This window comes from Rhagoletis pomonella, unplaced genomic scaffold (genome assembly GCF_013731165.1).
Source record: "Rhagoletis pomonella isolate Grant_MI unplaced genomic scaffold, Rhpom_1.0 Rhpom_scaffold_04111, whole genome shotgun sequence".
NCBI classification, from domain to species: Eukaryota; Metazoa; Arthropoda; class Insecta; order Diptera; family Tephritidae; genus Rhagoletis; species Rhagoletis pomonella.
Genome location: NW_023462661.1, coordinates 104 through 12,635, shown reverse-complemented (window position 1 = coordinate 12,635; position 12,532 = coordinate 104). Strand labels below are relative to the sequence as shown.

The following is a 12,532-nucleotide window of genomic DNA, read 5'->3' as shown; positions in this document are numbered from 1 at the left end:
GCCGTTCAGGGCCTGTCGGTAAGCTCTCGGGTCGGTGCTTGATGAACCTCTGGACTTCGTCTGTCAGTTCATATAGATGCCTCCTGACGTGCCTAAATAGTGTCGTCGTTCGCCTTGCTTTTAAGTGATGTCACAAATTGCTGGCGGAGACATGAATACAGTGTAAGAAAAGTCCTTTTCTATAATTGTTTCCTTATAGAAAGGTTGGTTTCTTTTCCGTTCAAAATATGCTAATTTAAAACACAGAATTCTTTCAGTGTTCCTCCGGGGTTTTTGGACGCGGACAGTTTCTTCAATTTAATAGTGTTCGCTTTATTTTTGTGGAAACGAAACATGTTTTTCAAATATTTCTCGTATTCCAGCTGTGCCTTGCGTTTGTTTTTTGTCATCGTGTTTTTACATATTCGTAATTTAATTTTTTTTAATAAAATCAATTGGTGGTAGTTCTTGCGTTCTTGCTTGTGTGTGGATTAATATCACCACACTGAGGATTTGGCAATAACCTTTGTCAACTATTAAAAAACAACACTTACGGGACAATGTTTATTGTAAGAACAACATTTTTTTCTATGAATCGACATACTTTAAGCATTGTAGACGCAATTTCCATTTGAATGAGGAAATAGCGTCAATGACTTTATTTCCAATTTTTTTTTACTTTATTTCGCTTTTGAAAAGGTAATAATGTCAATTGACTTTATTTCGCACCAGGGTGGGAAATAAAGTCAATTGACCTTATTTCCGTTGATCTTGTTACCCATATGTCACCCATAAAATCATCTTTTGATTTCTTGTCAGTGCCATCAGATACGCACGAATCGTTCGATTTTCAAAAACGGGCTGTCAGATTAAAAAGCTTGACCTGTAGATTTAAAATAAAGGCTTACTTTTTTTAAAGCTGCCACCTGTTAAAAAATTATACTCAAATTATTTAATAAGTTAAATGAATTATTAAAATGTTGGTATCAATCGAAATGGATGTGAAAAGGGTTTATTTCTTAACTACATTATTACTTTATTTAATAGTACGGTTTTTTTAGCTTCCAAAATATAAAATAAAAAGCTGCTCATTTTTTCCACTTTTTGAATAATGCTAATGCATAAAATCATCTTTTCATTTCTTGTCAGTGCCATCAGATACGCACGAATCGTTCGATTTTCAAAAACGGGGTGTCACATTAAAAAGCTAGACCTGTAGATTTAAAATAAAGGCTTACTTTTTTAATAAGTTGAATGAATTATTAAAATATTGGTATCAATCGAAATGGGTGTGAAAAGGGTTTATTTCTTAACTATATGCAGCAGGGTTGCCACCTGTCTAAACATTAATTCCATTTGAATTAAGGGAATTAGGTAATTGAAATATGTAGGTATCACCATATGCGAGTCAGAGGTTTAAGAAGGTTACAGCTTACAAATATTTTGAAGAGGATTGCCACCAGTGTGTAAAGTCAAATTTAAACTAAAATAATAATTGCCTCAAACCAAAGGTTTACGACATCGTATTTGTTATTTTATAACAAATACATACATTGTTAATCAGTGATTTGTTCTGATTACATTCCTTTTAAGTTACTGGACTCTTAAATTAACCCAGGAATGTTTTTAATCTTCACTTATTTCTTGGTAAATATGTATATCCAATTTTTTCTTGTGTCTGATATCCATATTGATATACATATTTCAGTTACCTTATTCCCTTAATTAAACCGAATTTGCGTTTTTAAACATGTGGCAACGTTTCTACGTATGATGGTCACTTATAGTTATTTTCTGTAAAGTCATTCGTATGAGAAAATGTTAACAAAAAAACGGAAAAAAAGAAAAGAGAAGAAGTCATAATTTTACAAAGATTTTTCTAGATTTGCATAGCAATTGAAAGTCCCCTTATTCAGTAAAAAAAATTAAACTGTTGGTTGTAGCGATTTAAAGATATTAGTAAACTTTCGCGCTGGCGACTATTTGTATAAAAGCTTTTGTAGTAATAGTGGAAATGTTTAAGGTTAATTTTCCAAGTTTTGAAATGTAAAAATCTTTTCTGCTTTATGTTTAATCAGCTGAATTATGTGAAGTGATGTTACCTGGCGTTGCGTTACTAAAATCTCCATTGAAAAAGTTTTATTAATATTTTTCTTGAACAAATTTTTAACGGGAAGAAAACATGCATTTTATGTCGAACGTACTTTTTATTTTGACATCAGCGCCACCAGCGCAAATATTTGTCCTATTATGTTTCAACTAACGTACGCAAATGTGAAACAAACCAGAGCATAAATACGGTTTTTCAAAATATCTCGACCCTGGCGCCACCTAACGGGACCGTTTTTGGCAAAAATGTTTCTGCTTACATAACCAGGATATATTATAAAAAGCAGCCAAATCGGCCTATAAATAAGTTAGATATAGGACTTTTATTTTTTTTTTTAACGGTAGACTTTTCGCTGGATTCGCCCAAATTGTATTTAATTATTGATATAATTCATCACGATTCACAGAGAAGTCTCATGATGTGTTATTTACTAATGGTGATTCTACCAAAAAATGTTGCCCTTAATAATAATAATAATAATAGATTGGCGCTTACACATATGTTAGTGTTTGGCCGAGCTTCTCCGCCGACTTGTGGTGTGCGCCTTGATGTTGTCACACAAAGCGGAGGGACCTACAGTTTTACGCCGACTCTGAACGGCGATTGTATTTTAATGAGAAGCTGCTTTTCATGGCAGAAATGCACTCGGAGGTAGGGACGACCGCTGTTAAGAAAAAACCTCTTTCTATATTTTTTGCGATGTTGCACTTGGCCGGTGCAAAATGTGTTTGATGTTACACTCAATCCTTTGAAAAGGCATGTTTTTGCCTTCTTGTCCTTCTCCAGGCCACATATTTCATCATATTATCGTCTTAAGCAGCCATCTGACTTTCAAGGCAACCATCTCCCATGACAAAGCTTCAAAAGGCATAAAAGGTGCCTTTTTTGCCTTACAAGAGTGTGGAATTTTAAGAAATTAACAGAAAATTTGCTCACACTTTGCCTTTAATTTAATATTAATATTAAATATTAAGGAACAAAATAATATTAAGGAACAAAAGTGACAGCGGTCAAAATAGTAGCAGCCCAACAATATTTCGATAATAATTTGTTTTATTTAATTTTAATTTTGTTTTTATAAAAGAATTGTTCGTTCTTTAACAAAAACCATATAAATCCAAGTTTCAATCTTTGTGCAAAATTTAAAAAGCTTGAAATTTTGATGAAAATTTGTTGTATTGTTTTAAATTTTGAACAAAGTTTGAAATCTGGATTTCTATTGTTTTTGTTAAAGAACGAAAAATTATTGTCGAAATATGTACACTTGTTAAAACATTTGCTAAAGTGCTTACATAGCTTTTGGTGTTGGATTCGTCTATATCTTCAACCAATTCTTTGAGCGTGTCGCCGTCTTTTATGGGGAATACACCCGATATGGTTGAGCTCTCTGTTTCTTGATTTAATAGCTTTTTAATAAGAACATTTTGTTCAGCCAATGCTTCCATCACAACTGTATTTTGATGAGTGGTCGAATCTGAAAAATCTGAAAAAAATGTAGTTTTAATTTTTTCATATCATAAAAATCTAAAAAGTGCATACTACTTTTTAGTTCCTCTGTTACGAATGAATGAAGTTGAGATATTGAATCTGAAAATATAGAAGTAAAAGTTTTTTTTTTTAATATTCTCACAAGGGTTTATATACATACATACCTTTTATTTCCTGAAATTTTCTCATCTATTTATGTTTCAAATATTTCTTCCAGTCTCACGCAATTCTCACACCGGTTTTCATCTGCACAAAAATAATGAATTTGTAATAAAAGTACATTTTAATTTTCAATATTTACCTTTTGTTTCCACGTTTGTCTTCGTGCGTTTAACGTACTTTGATGGCCGTTTTTCCATTTTTGAGGGTCCGCTTATAAATAAATAAATTATAATGCTTAGTTATTTGTACATTTAAATAAATACTAAATTTTTATTGAGTTCAAAAGCAGCCTGGTAAGATTGGAATCAAGACAATTTTATCCTGGTGAGGTAAACCTATGCACTTACATCTGATTTGGGATAGAAGAAAACTTTCGTCTATGCTGCTGCGATTTAAATTGATCAAACATATTCCTAAATATTTTAATGAATCTATAGGTTCCTCAAGAAACGCCGTTGGATTTAAAAGTCGCTTTCCTATTACAAGTTTTTTTTCTTTATTGAAAGCTGCTATATGGAAGGGTATATTAGGCTCGATAAAACAATAGTTGTCGGGAAAATCGACGCTAAAAATATATTCCGACGTGACAAACTTTATTCGATTTTTTTCTTCTAAAAATCCTTCTTGTTGAGTTTGTATATTAGGCTTTTCGCGGGAAACGTTGGTGTAAATTTGTTGCAGTATATGTGCGGGTTTTTTAACGTAACTTTTTAAAATTTGCAAGTAATTTTCAAAGTTGTAAGCTGAAAAATTTTGCAAAATTCCGAATTGTTATGCACAGTCTGTGAGATGCAAAAGGCTGTGTAGATTAAAACTTACGCTATTTTCCTTGAACACTTCTGGAAAATTTTTGCACAAACAGCTTCAGCATATCCTGACAAAGTTTTATATTTCGCTCGTAGCTTTTTGGGCATGATAATAATCTGCATGAGTAGTGCAGTAGGAGAAATTCATAATAAAGCTCATTATGAATGCTTCCTTTTAGTACTAAAATACCCGTATAGAGGAAAAATTGCCGAAATTCCGTGTTTTAGTGAGTTTTAGCCGCCTTTTCTTAAAATCTTCAACGGAAATCAGTGGGCCGGAATCTATACTGTTAGTTAAAACGTGATCAATTTGTTTCGCTACTTGCGTACATTTGGAACAACCGTAAGAGGATGTGTGCCCAACTGTGCCACATATAAATGAAGTAGCTGGGGCATCGCAACCCCAGCTCTTAATGTAAGGCGAACTGTTTTGTTTTCAATGCAAATTCCAGTTTGTGATAGGCGAGTCATTTCTTCAACAAAATCAAGTAATAAACGTCTAAATCACTCGGCTTTTGCTTTCCAATATATTCTCCAATGGGTAATATAGAAGTTATCTTAGAGTTAACGATTCTAATCAAAATGGGCCATAGCTGAACCCTGGAGCTTCTAAATAGGGGTATTCCATCCACATTAATGTCGAAAACTATTTCATCGCTTCGGAAAACTAATTAGACATAGACATTAACTGATTTTCAATACCAAAGTGGGAATAGAATCCTGGAGGTACACATCTAATAGTAAAGTTCGGCAAGAATTCCAAGCAAATCATTGCAACCCTCTCTACCAGGTCTGTACTTTAGTGCCCAATCTTTTAATTTACACTTTAAATCTTTTGTACACAAACTACTAACCGGCTCCTCATCTGGTACGAAATTTTCACTTGATTGCAAATTTGACTCCCGCACAAGCGCTTTTGCGTACGAAAACGCCAAAACATGAAAATTTGTAAAAACTTTTACTGGATTTTACTGGAAATGAGTAAACAAACGTAACTAATTACTATTTTGATTTCTCGTTTTCGATAAAATGCGTCACTTACTCATCAGCTGTTTTAGAGTGTTGCGCAAACAAATGGTTTATTTGCAACGCCGAACATTGAAATTTTGTATATACCAAATTCAAGTTCTGCGCTTGATTGTTACGACGTCGTTTTTTTATCACGCTGACGTCGTACTTCTGATGGTCAGTCGGCTTTTTTCGCAATTCTTTATAGGAATTGGATATTGGCATTCATTGAACATTTTTGCTGTAAACCTGTGTAATTAAAGGTTTGTTCACTAGTGACATTCGAGTTTTGACACTCCCTTAACTCCCTTACAAAAGCTTTGCCTTGCTAAGGGAGACGATTTTGTCAAGAGGGAGCGACAAAACTGGTTTCTGAGCAAATTGAATCATGGAAAATATTAAATTTTGCTTTTATTCCCCAGTAGAACTTGGGAGCATCCTAGGAGGGGGAGTAATCCCTTTTACCTCCTAAACGAGCAATCGGGGAGTACACACAGAATTATCGTCCCACAAACCTTCTAATGGAGCAATACGGGAATACTCCCATAGTTACCTCCCAAAAAGACAACAACGGAGTGCACATAGAAAACATCCCACATTCCTCCCGAACGAGTAGTAAGGGAGTACTGTCATAAGAGTCATCCCGGAAGCCTCCTGTACGAGTAATAAAAGATCGTCTATACTCCCGAATGCCTCCTTATTAAGTAATGGAAGCCTACTCCCACATTGCTCCATAACGAACATTTTACATAAGCTAAAAAGATTTTGCTTTTTACGCAATTCATTCATTTAATTTTTTAATCATATATACATACATACTTATGCACATAAATACAAGATTTAAGCTGATTATTACAAAAACAGAAAAAACAAATAATACATATTACATTATTGACTAAAATTAGAATGACAAATTCAAACATTATACATACATACATACATATATACTTTTCGTGCCGTTTTACCCTTAGCACCTGTTACCAACACTATATGCCCCTAACCCCTCTACTTACCAGAACGCCTCTTATGTCGGCCAGAAATCCGCTACTGGTGTCGGCGGAGTCTTTACGTACAAGGAAAGGGTATTCCTGGTGCTCGAGTGTACCTTACTCCCCGGATGAAGCCTTAGGCCCTTATTATGAGCTGCATTCGATTTTCGATCTTCGCTGGCTATCGAAGATCGAAAGTGAAATTCGTATTATGAGCTATGCAAGCGTGTCGAAATTTTCGTTGAGTATCGAATTTTCTGTCGAACAGAATTTTGCTTTCGATGGTGTTGCGAAGTGTTAGAAAATTGTGAAAAATGTATGATTTTGTATATGTTTTCTTACATTTTGGCGGCTAGACACTTATTTTAAACAATTTTTATTAATTTCATGCAGTTCCAACATCGTGAATACTAAACACAAACTCGAAAGGCTGGTTTTACTTGTGAAAGAAAATCCCAATACTCTGTTGGCGCGATCTCTGAGAACAAAATCGTAGCGCTGTTGATAGTTTTAAAATATTTTAAATAGATTTGGCTCACAAACACTTCTTTAGATGGTAGGAACTTTTTAATGAATCTGTAGACAAATTTCTTAAATATATTTTATATCAAAATATATTCGAAAGACTAATAAACTTAAACTCTCTTAAACATTTGCTACTCCTGGCCAGTTTACTTAGCTCTCATCCTCCGACGAATCGTTGACCAGAACTCCGTTGTACCCATTTTACTACGTTTTTATAAACTTGCTTTTTTACTTCATTTTAATTAGAACAAATTTACATAAATATGTATAAGCACACTATTTGGTTTGCTCGATTTGTAAACAAAGCTTCTCAGCGGTGAAAAATATACTATTGTGAACAACCTAAACGAGCGAAATTCACAATAGCGCTATTCTTCATCGAATGAGCGCCATAATACCAAATGAAAATTCTTTCGCTCAGCACTTTCGACCACAGTCGAAAATCGAATGCAACTCATAATAGGGGCCTTAGTTAGTTGCGGCCGCTGCTGCTGTTGTTTCACGTAAACCGCCTCCTCTGGCGAAAATCAGTAGCCTCGTGGCTGTTAGCTGTGGGTTGGCGTTATATAAATTCAATAGAGTTAATTTACACTCGCGCAACTACTTTCGCTTGTAAAACTTGCAAAAACGACTTCAATTTCTTTAAGTTAAATTTAATTATATTTTATTTCCGTTTTTCGTTGCGTGATACAACCTTACCAAATTAATGTCTATATCGGAATGACTCTTCATTCGTTTTTTCACTCGGGTTATGTACCTGTGGAACGTATGTTCCATCAGGGCTACCAACATTACGACAGCGCTGAATAGTGCTGCCGTATTGTTAGCGATGCCATTACATCACCCTCCTTGAGAAAAGATTTTTGCAAGGTGATCACGCTTGCAAGAATCGTTCGATTCAAGGGCAATGCAAAATTGATAGGGAGGAACGAGATATTTATTAATAATATTGTAAGTATGTTTCCTTCCCCTTTTAACTCGTTCGTCCATATCGACTTTCGGCTGTAATAAAGAGTTCAAAACGTATTTTAAATAATTGACCACATTATTATATCTACTTAGCTAATTGCGTTAATTTTAAAATATCAATTTTATATTAAAGAGTATAATTAAGTAGTAGTTAAATAATTTTTTGATTTGCTAATCGTGTACAATATATGAATTTGTAATTTTGTAAATATGAAATTACATAACTATATGTTTAAAAATTAATACAGATTAAATTTTTTGACTTGTGTTAAATTAATGCCATATGAAAATACTTATGTGTATAGTGTATTAAGCCAAAATTTGAAAGTATACATACATCTAAATATACTTTATTTTTGAGTATTATTCATTTCAAATAAAAGATTTTTCTTTCAAAATAGGTTTACATGGCAATTCATGAGTTATTTCGCATTGTACACATGTATATATTTTAACTAGTTATACAGAGTAATTCGAACAATAATAATAGTTTGTATATACAGTGAAACCTCCCTTGGGCGGACACTCACCGTCAGTCATTTTTTGTCCGCCCAAGAGAGGTGTCCGCTCAATGGAAGGGAAGCTTATTTTAGAATTTTTTAATGTTTTAATTAATTGAATAGTCACTATTTCTTATTTAAATAAAGGTATTGATATTACATCGTTCAAACAGAAATGTGCATGTATTTTTTCAAAAGTGCATATTTCATTTATGTGCGTAAGTACATATTAAGTAATAACAAAATAAAAACAAGTAAGAAAGTCTAAGTTCGGGCCGAGCGAACATTAAATACCCGGCGCAAATATTATATATATGTTTTTTCACCTTTCCGAAACCTACCGCTAGATGGTAAGCCGGGGTGTATCAATTTTGAGTAAATTAGCGTCCTTCAATTTCGAAATATTAAGGTTTCAAGCATTTCTGAAATTTACCGTTATATGAAAAGCGGCCGTAATTTTAGTCCGATTTCAATAATTTTCAATGCTTTGCTTTCATGTGGCAAGCACAATAACCACGCCGAGTTTGGTACAAATTGGTAGAACGGTTACCGAGATACATATATGTGATCATAAGTGGGCGGTGCCCCGCCCATTTTCCAAAATTTTACCATAAACGTATTTCTTGGTAAAGAATTGTCGCAAACATCAATTTTGAATAAATTAGCTTCAATATTTACTGATTTATCGAAGATTTTGTATTTCCTAAGATAAACACATGTAACCATAAGTGGGCGTGGCTACGCCCATTTTCCAAAAATTTATAATATTCTAATTTTTCGTCTAAAAATTGTTGTAAATATCAATTTTGAGTGAATAATCTTCAGTAGTTACTAAAATATCGCAGTTTTCGTATTTCCGAAAATTACCGTTATATGGGAAGTGGGCGTGGTTATTGTCCGATTTTTTAAATTTTAGGCCATTTAGTATGCTGTGTCAAGACCAACAACTGTGCCAAGTTTGGCAGAAATTGGTGTAGCGGTTACCAAGATATACACATGTAACCATAAGTGGGCGTGGCTACGCCCATTTTCCAAAAATTTATAATATTCTTATTTTTCGTTTGAAAATTATTGTAAATATCAATTTTGAGTGAATTATCTTCAGTAGTTACTAAAATATCGCAGTTTTCGTATTTCTGGAAATTACCGTTATATGGGAAGCGGGCGTGGGTACAGTCCGATTTCGCCCATTTTCAATACCAACCTACCTTGGATAAAGGGAAACCTACATACCAAATTTCGTTGAGATATCTCAATTTTTGCTCGAGTTATCGTGTACACGGACGGACGGACAGACGGACAGACGGACGGACAGACAGACATGGCTTAATCGATTTATTTTTTCATCCTGATCATTTATGTATACATTTGTCTATATCTATCTCGATTCGTTTTGGCTGTTACAAACAACCGTTATGTGAACAAAATTAATATACCCTTGTGCACAAGTGCGCTCGGGTATAATAAATATTACATTTCAGTCTATAAACTACATAAAACCATAGATTCATTACATAAAGAACTGGGAAATTGTCGATTGACGTAAGTTTTATTTTAAATTTTTTTCAGTGTTAGTACCTTTTTTATCAATAGTTTTCATGTTTTTATCAGTAACAAAATCCAACCAGAAATCTAAATTTTCGGTCCAAGTATTTATTATTATCTATTGTTATAAATTCATCAGAACTGGAATTGGATTCTCCAAGGGTTTCTGATAATTCAAATAACGAACCTAAACCACTGCGCAAACCAAACTAAATAACAATCACATTTTATGCGGGAAGTCCCCTTTTTCCATTTAGTAGTCCGCCTATGAGGAGTTCGCGTCCGCTCAATGGAGGTTTTTGTTTGATTTGTTATGAAAAGACATCTTAATGTCCGTTGATAAGAGGTTCGCGTCCGCTCAATAGAGTTTTTTGTGTCAATTTTATGCAAAATAACTGTCCGCGTCCGGCCAAGAGAGTGTCCGCTTAAGAGAGAGTAATTTGTTCTGAAATTTATACTTAGAACTTGGTGTAGGAAAAAATGTCCGCCCAAGGGAGATGTCCGTAATAGAGGTGTCCGTTAGGAGAGGTTTTACTGTATATCTTGTGTGACGTGACTGATTCATGTTGTGTCAAATTTGAATGTTACTTGCGTTTTTAAATAAATTCATTAAAAAGTAAGTTATGTGACCTTTTGGATGCGGTTTTTGTGAACCGTTTTTAATTTATTTTTGGTTGTGTCGAAAACCGTAACATTTACACCATCTACTTTTTGTACAGCGTGTGGCCCTTGATATATGCTTTCGTGTTTGACTCTGGGCTCTTTTTGTATTAGAACAAGATCGTGTTCTTTTATTTGTACTGGACGAGAGTTTCTATCGTATACGTCTTTGTTACGGACTTTATGTTTATTGACTAATTCTTTGGCTATTGCATGTGATTTTTGCATACGGTATTTAACCTCTTTCGCATAGTTTTCAACGTTATATATCGGGTCTATCTTTCCGTTTCGCAACTCGTGCGTTAAAGTTGTAAATACAGTATTAGGCGTTGTATTATCTGGAAATAGAAACGATATCACAAATTATAGGCCTATTTCGAAACTGTCTGTCTGCTCAAAGCTATTCGAAAAAGTGATACAATTTAAACTCTCTTTTCTTGCCAAAAGAATGATTGAGTTTTGTAGCTGGTCGTTCAACGGTCACTAATTTAGCTTCTTTTTCAGAATTTTGTGTTTCTTCCTGCAAAGATGGCTCGCAGGTAGACACCATTTATACGCACTTTTCTAAAGCCTTCGATAAGGTACCACACCTATTATTGCTACACAAGTTGGAGTGCATTGGTGTTCACTCTAATTTCCTAGCTTGGCTAAAGTCCTACCTTACAAATAGGACTCTGTCTGTTCATATTGATGATTGTAAATCTAATCACTTTGTTGTAACATCAGGTGTACCCCAGGGTAGCATTCTTGGCCCCCTATTGTTTGTCCTGTTTATAAACGATATTAGCTCCTGTTTCAAACACGCCAGTTTTTTATTGTATGCCGATGATTTAAAACTCTTTCGTAGAATATCCTCCTCATCTGATGTTCTCTTTCTTCAGGAAGATTTAGATCGTCTTTTAAATTGGTGTGAATATAATAAACTGTCTTTGAATGTAAAAAAGTGCTTTAAGATGACCTTATCTAAATCTCAAAATACCCTTACTTCAAATTACTACCTCGTAAACCATCAGCTCACTTCTGTTAGTGAATTTGTTGATCTTGGTGTTGTGTTTGACTCGAATTTTTCATTTATAAATCATGTGTGTCATTTACTCCCAAAAGTTTATAGTAATTTAGCATTTATTCGTAGATATGCCAAGGATTTTAGAGACCCTTACACTCGGAAAGTATTATTTAATTCCTTAGTACGATCTAAACTTGAGTATGCCTCTATTATATGGAGCCCTATTTATAATTGTCACGCCTCTAGGATTGAGCGAGTTCGAAAGGTGTTTATTCGATTTGCCCTCGCTTCTCTTAACTTCTCAGATCCGATTCCCTCATATTACTCCCGGTGTAAACTAATAAATTTGCTTTCATTGGAAAATAGAAGGCGTACCCAATTACTCTCTTCGATCTTATCTCTGGCTCCATTGACTGCCCATCTCTTCTTGAGCAGGTTACCTTTAATGTGCCTCTCAGAACTCTTCGCTCTCACATCCCCTTTTACGTTCCTGCCGTTAGGACTAACTACTCATCTTTTGCGCCTATTTTTCGAGGCCTTGTGGAATTTAACAATATCTCAAAGAGCTTCGATATCGACTTTTCGTTTCCAAGAAGTCTTTTTAAATTATCTCTTGAAACCTATTTTCGTAATTGTACATATACTAGTCACCGTTAATACTTTTAAGCCTACTTCTAGTCTGTAAGATTGTAAATCATAGACTGAATAAAGATGAAATATGAAATATTATGTAAAAACGTGAAATATTTCAAATATGGTTTATATTTAAAAGTTTTGTAAGTTCT

The 12,532-nt window shown here is 34.1% G+C and overlaps 1 long non-coding RNA gene across 1 annotated transcript; it reads right to left on the bottom strand.

The window, feature by feature from the left end:
• Positions 1 to 3,502: 3,502 nt before the first annotated feature.
• Positions 3,503 to 4,986, bottom strand: LOC118754551. Its single transcript, XR_004994910.1, has 2 exons — positions 3,632 to 4,986; positions 3,503 to 3,563 (listed from the first exon to the last, which is right to left on the bottom strand). It is a non-coding gene; the product is annotated as an uncharacterized LOC118754551 (long non-coding RNA).
• Positions 4,987 to 12,532: the final 7,546 nt, after the last annotated feature.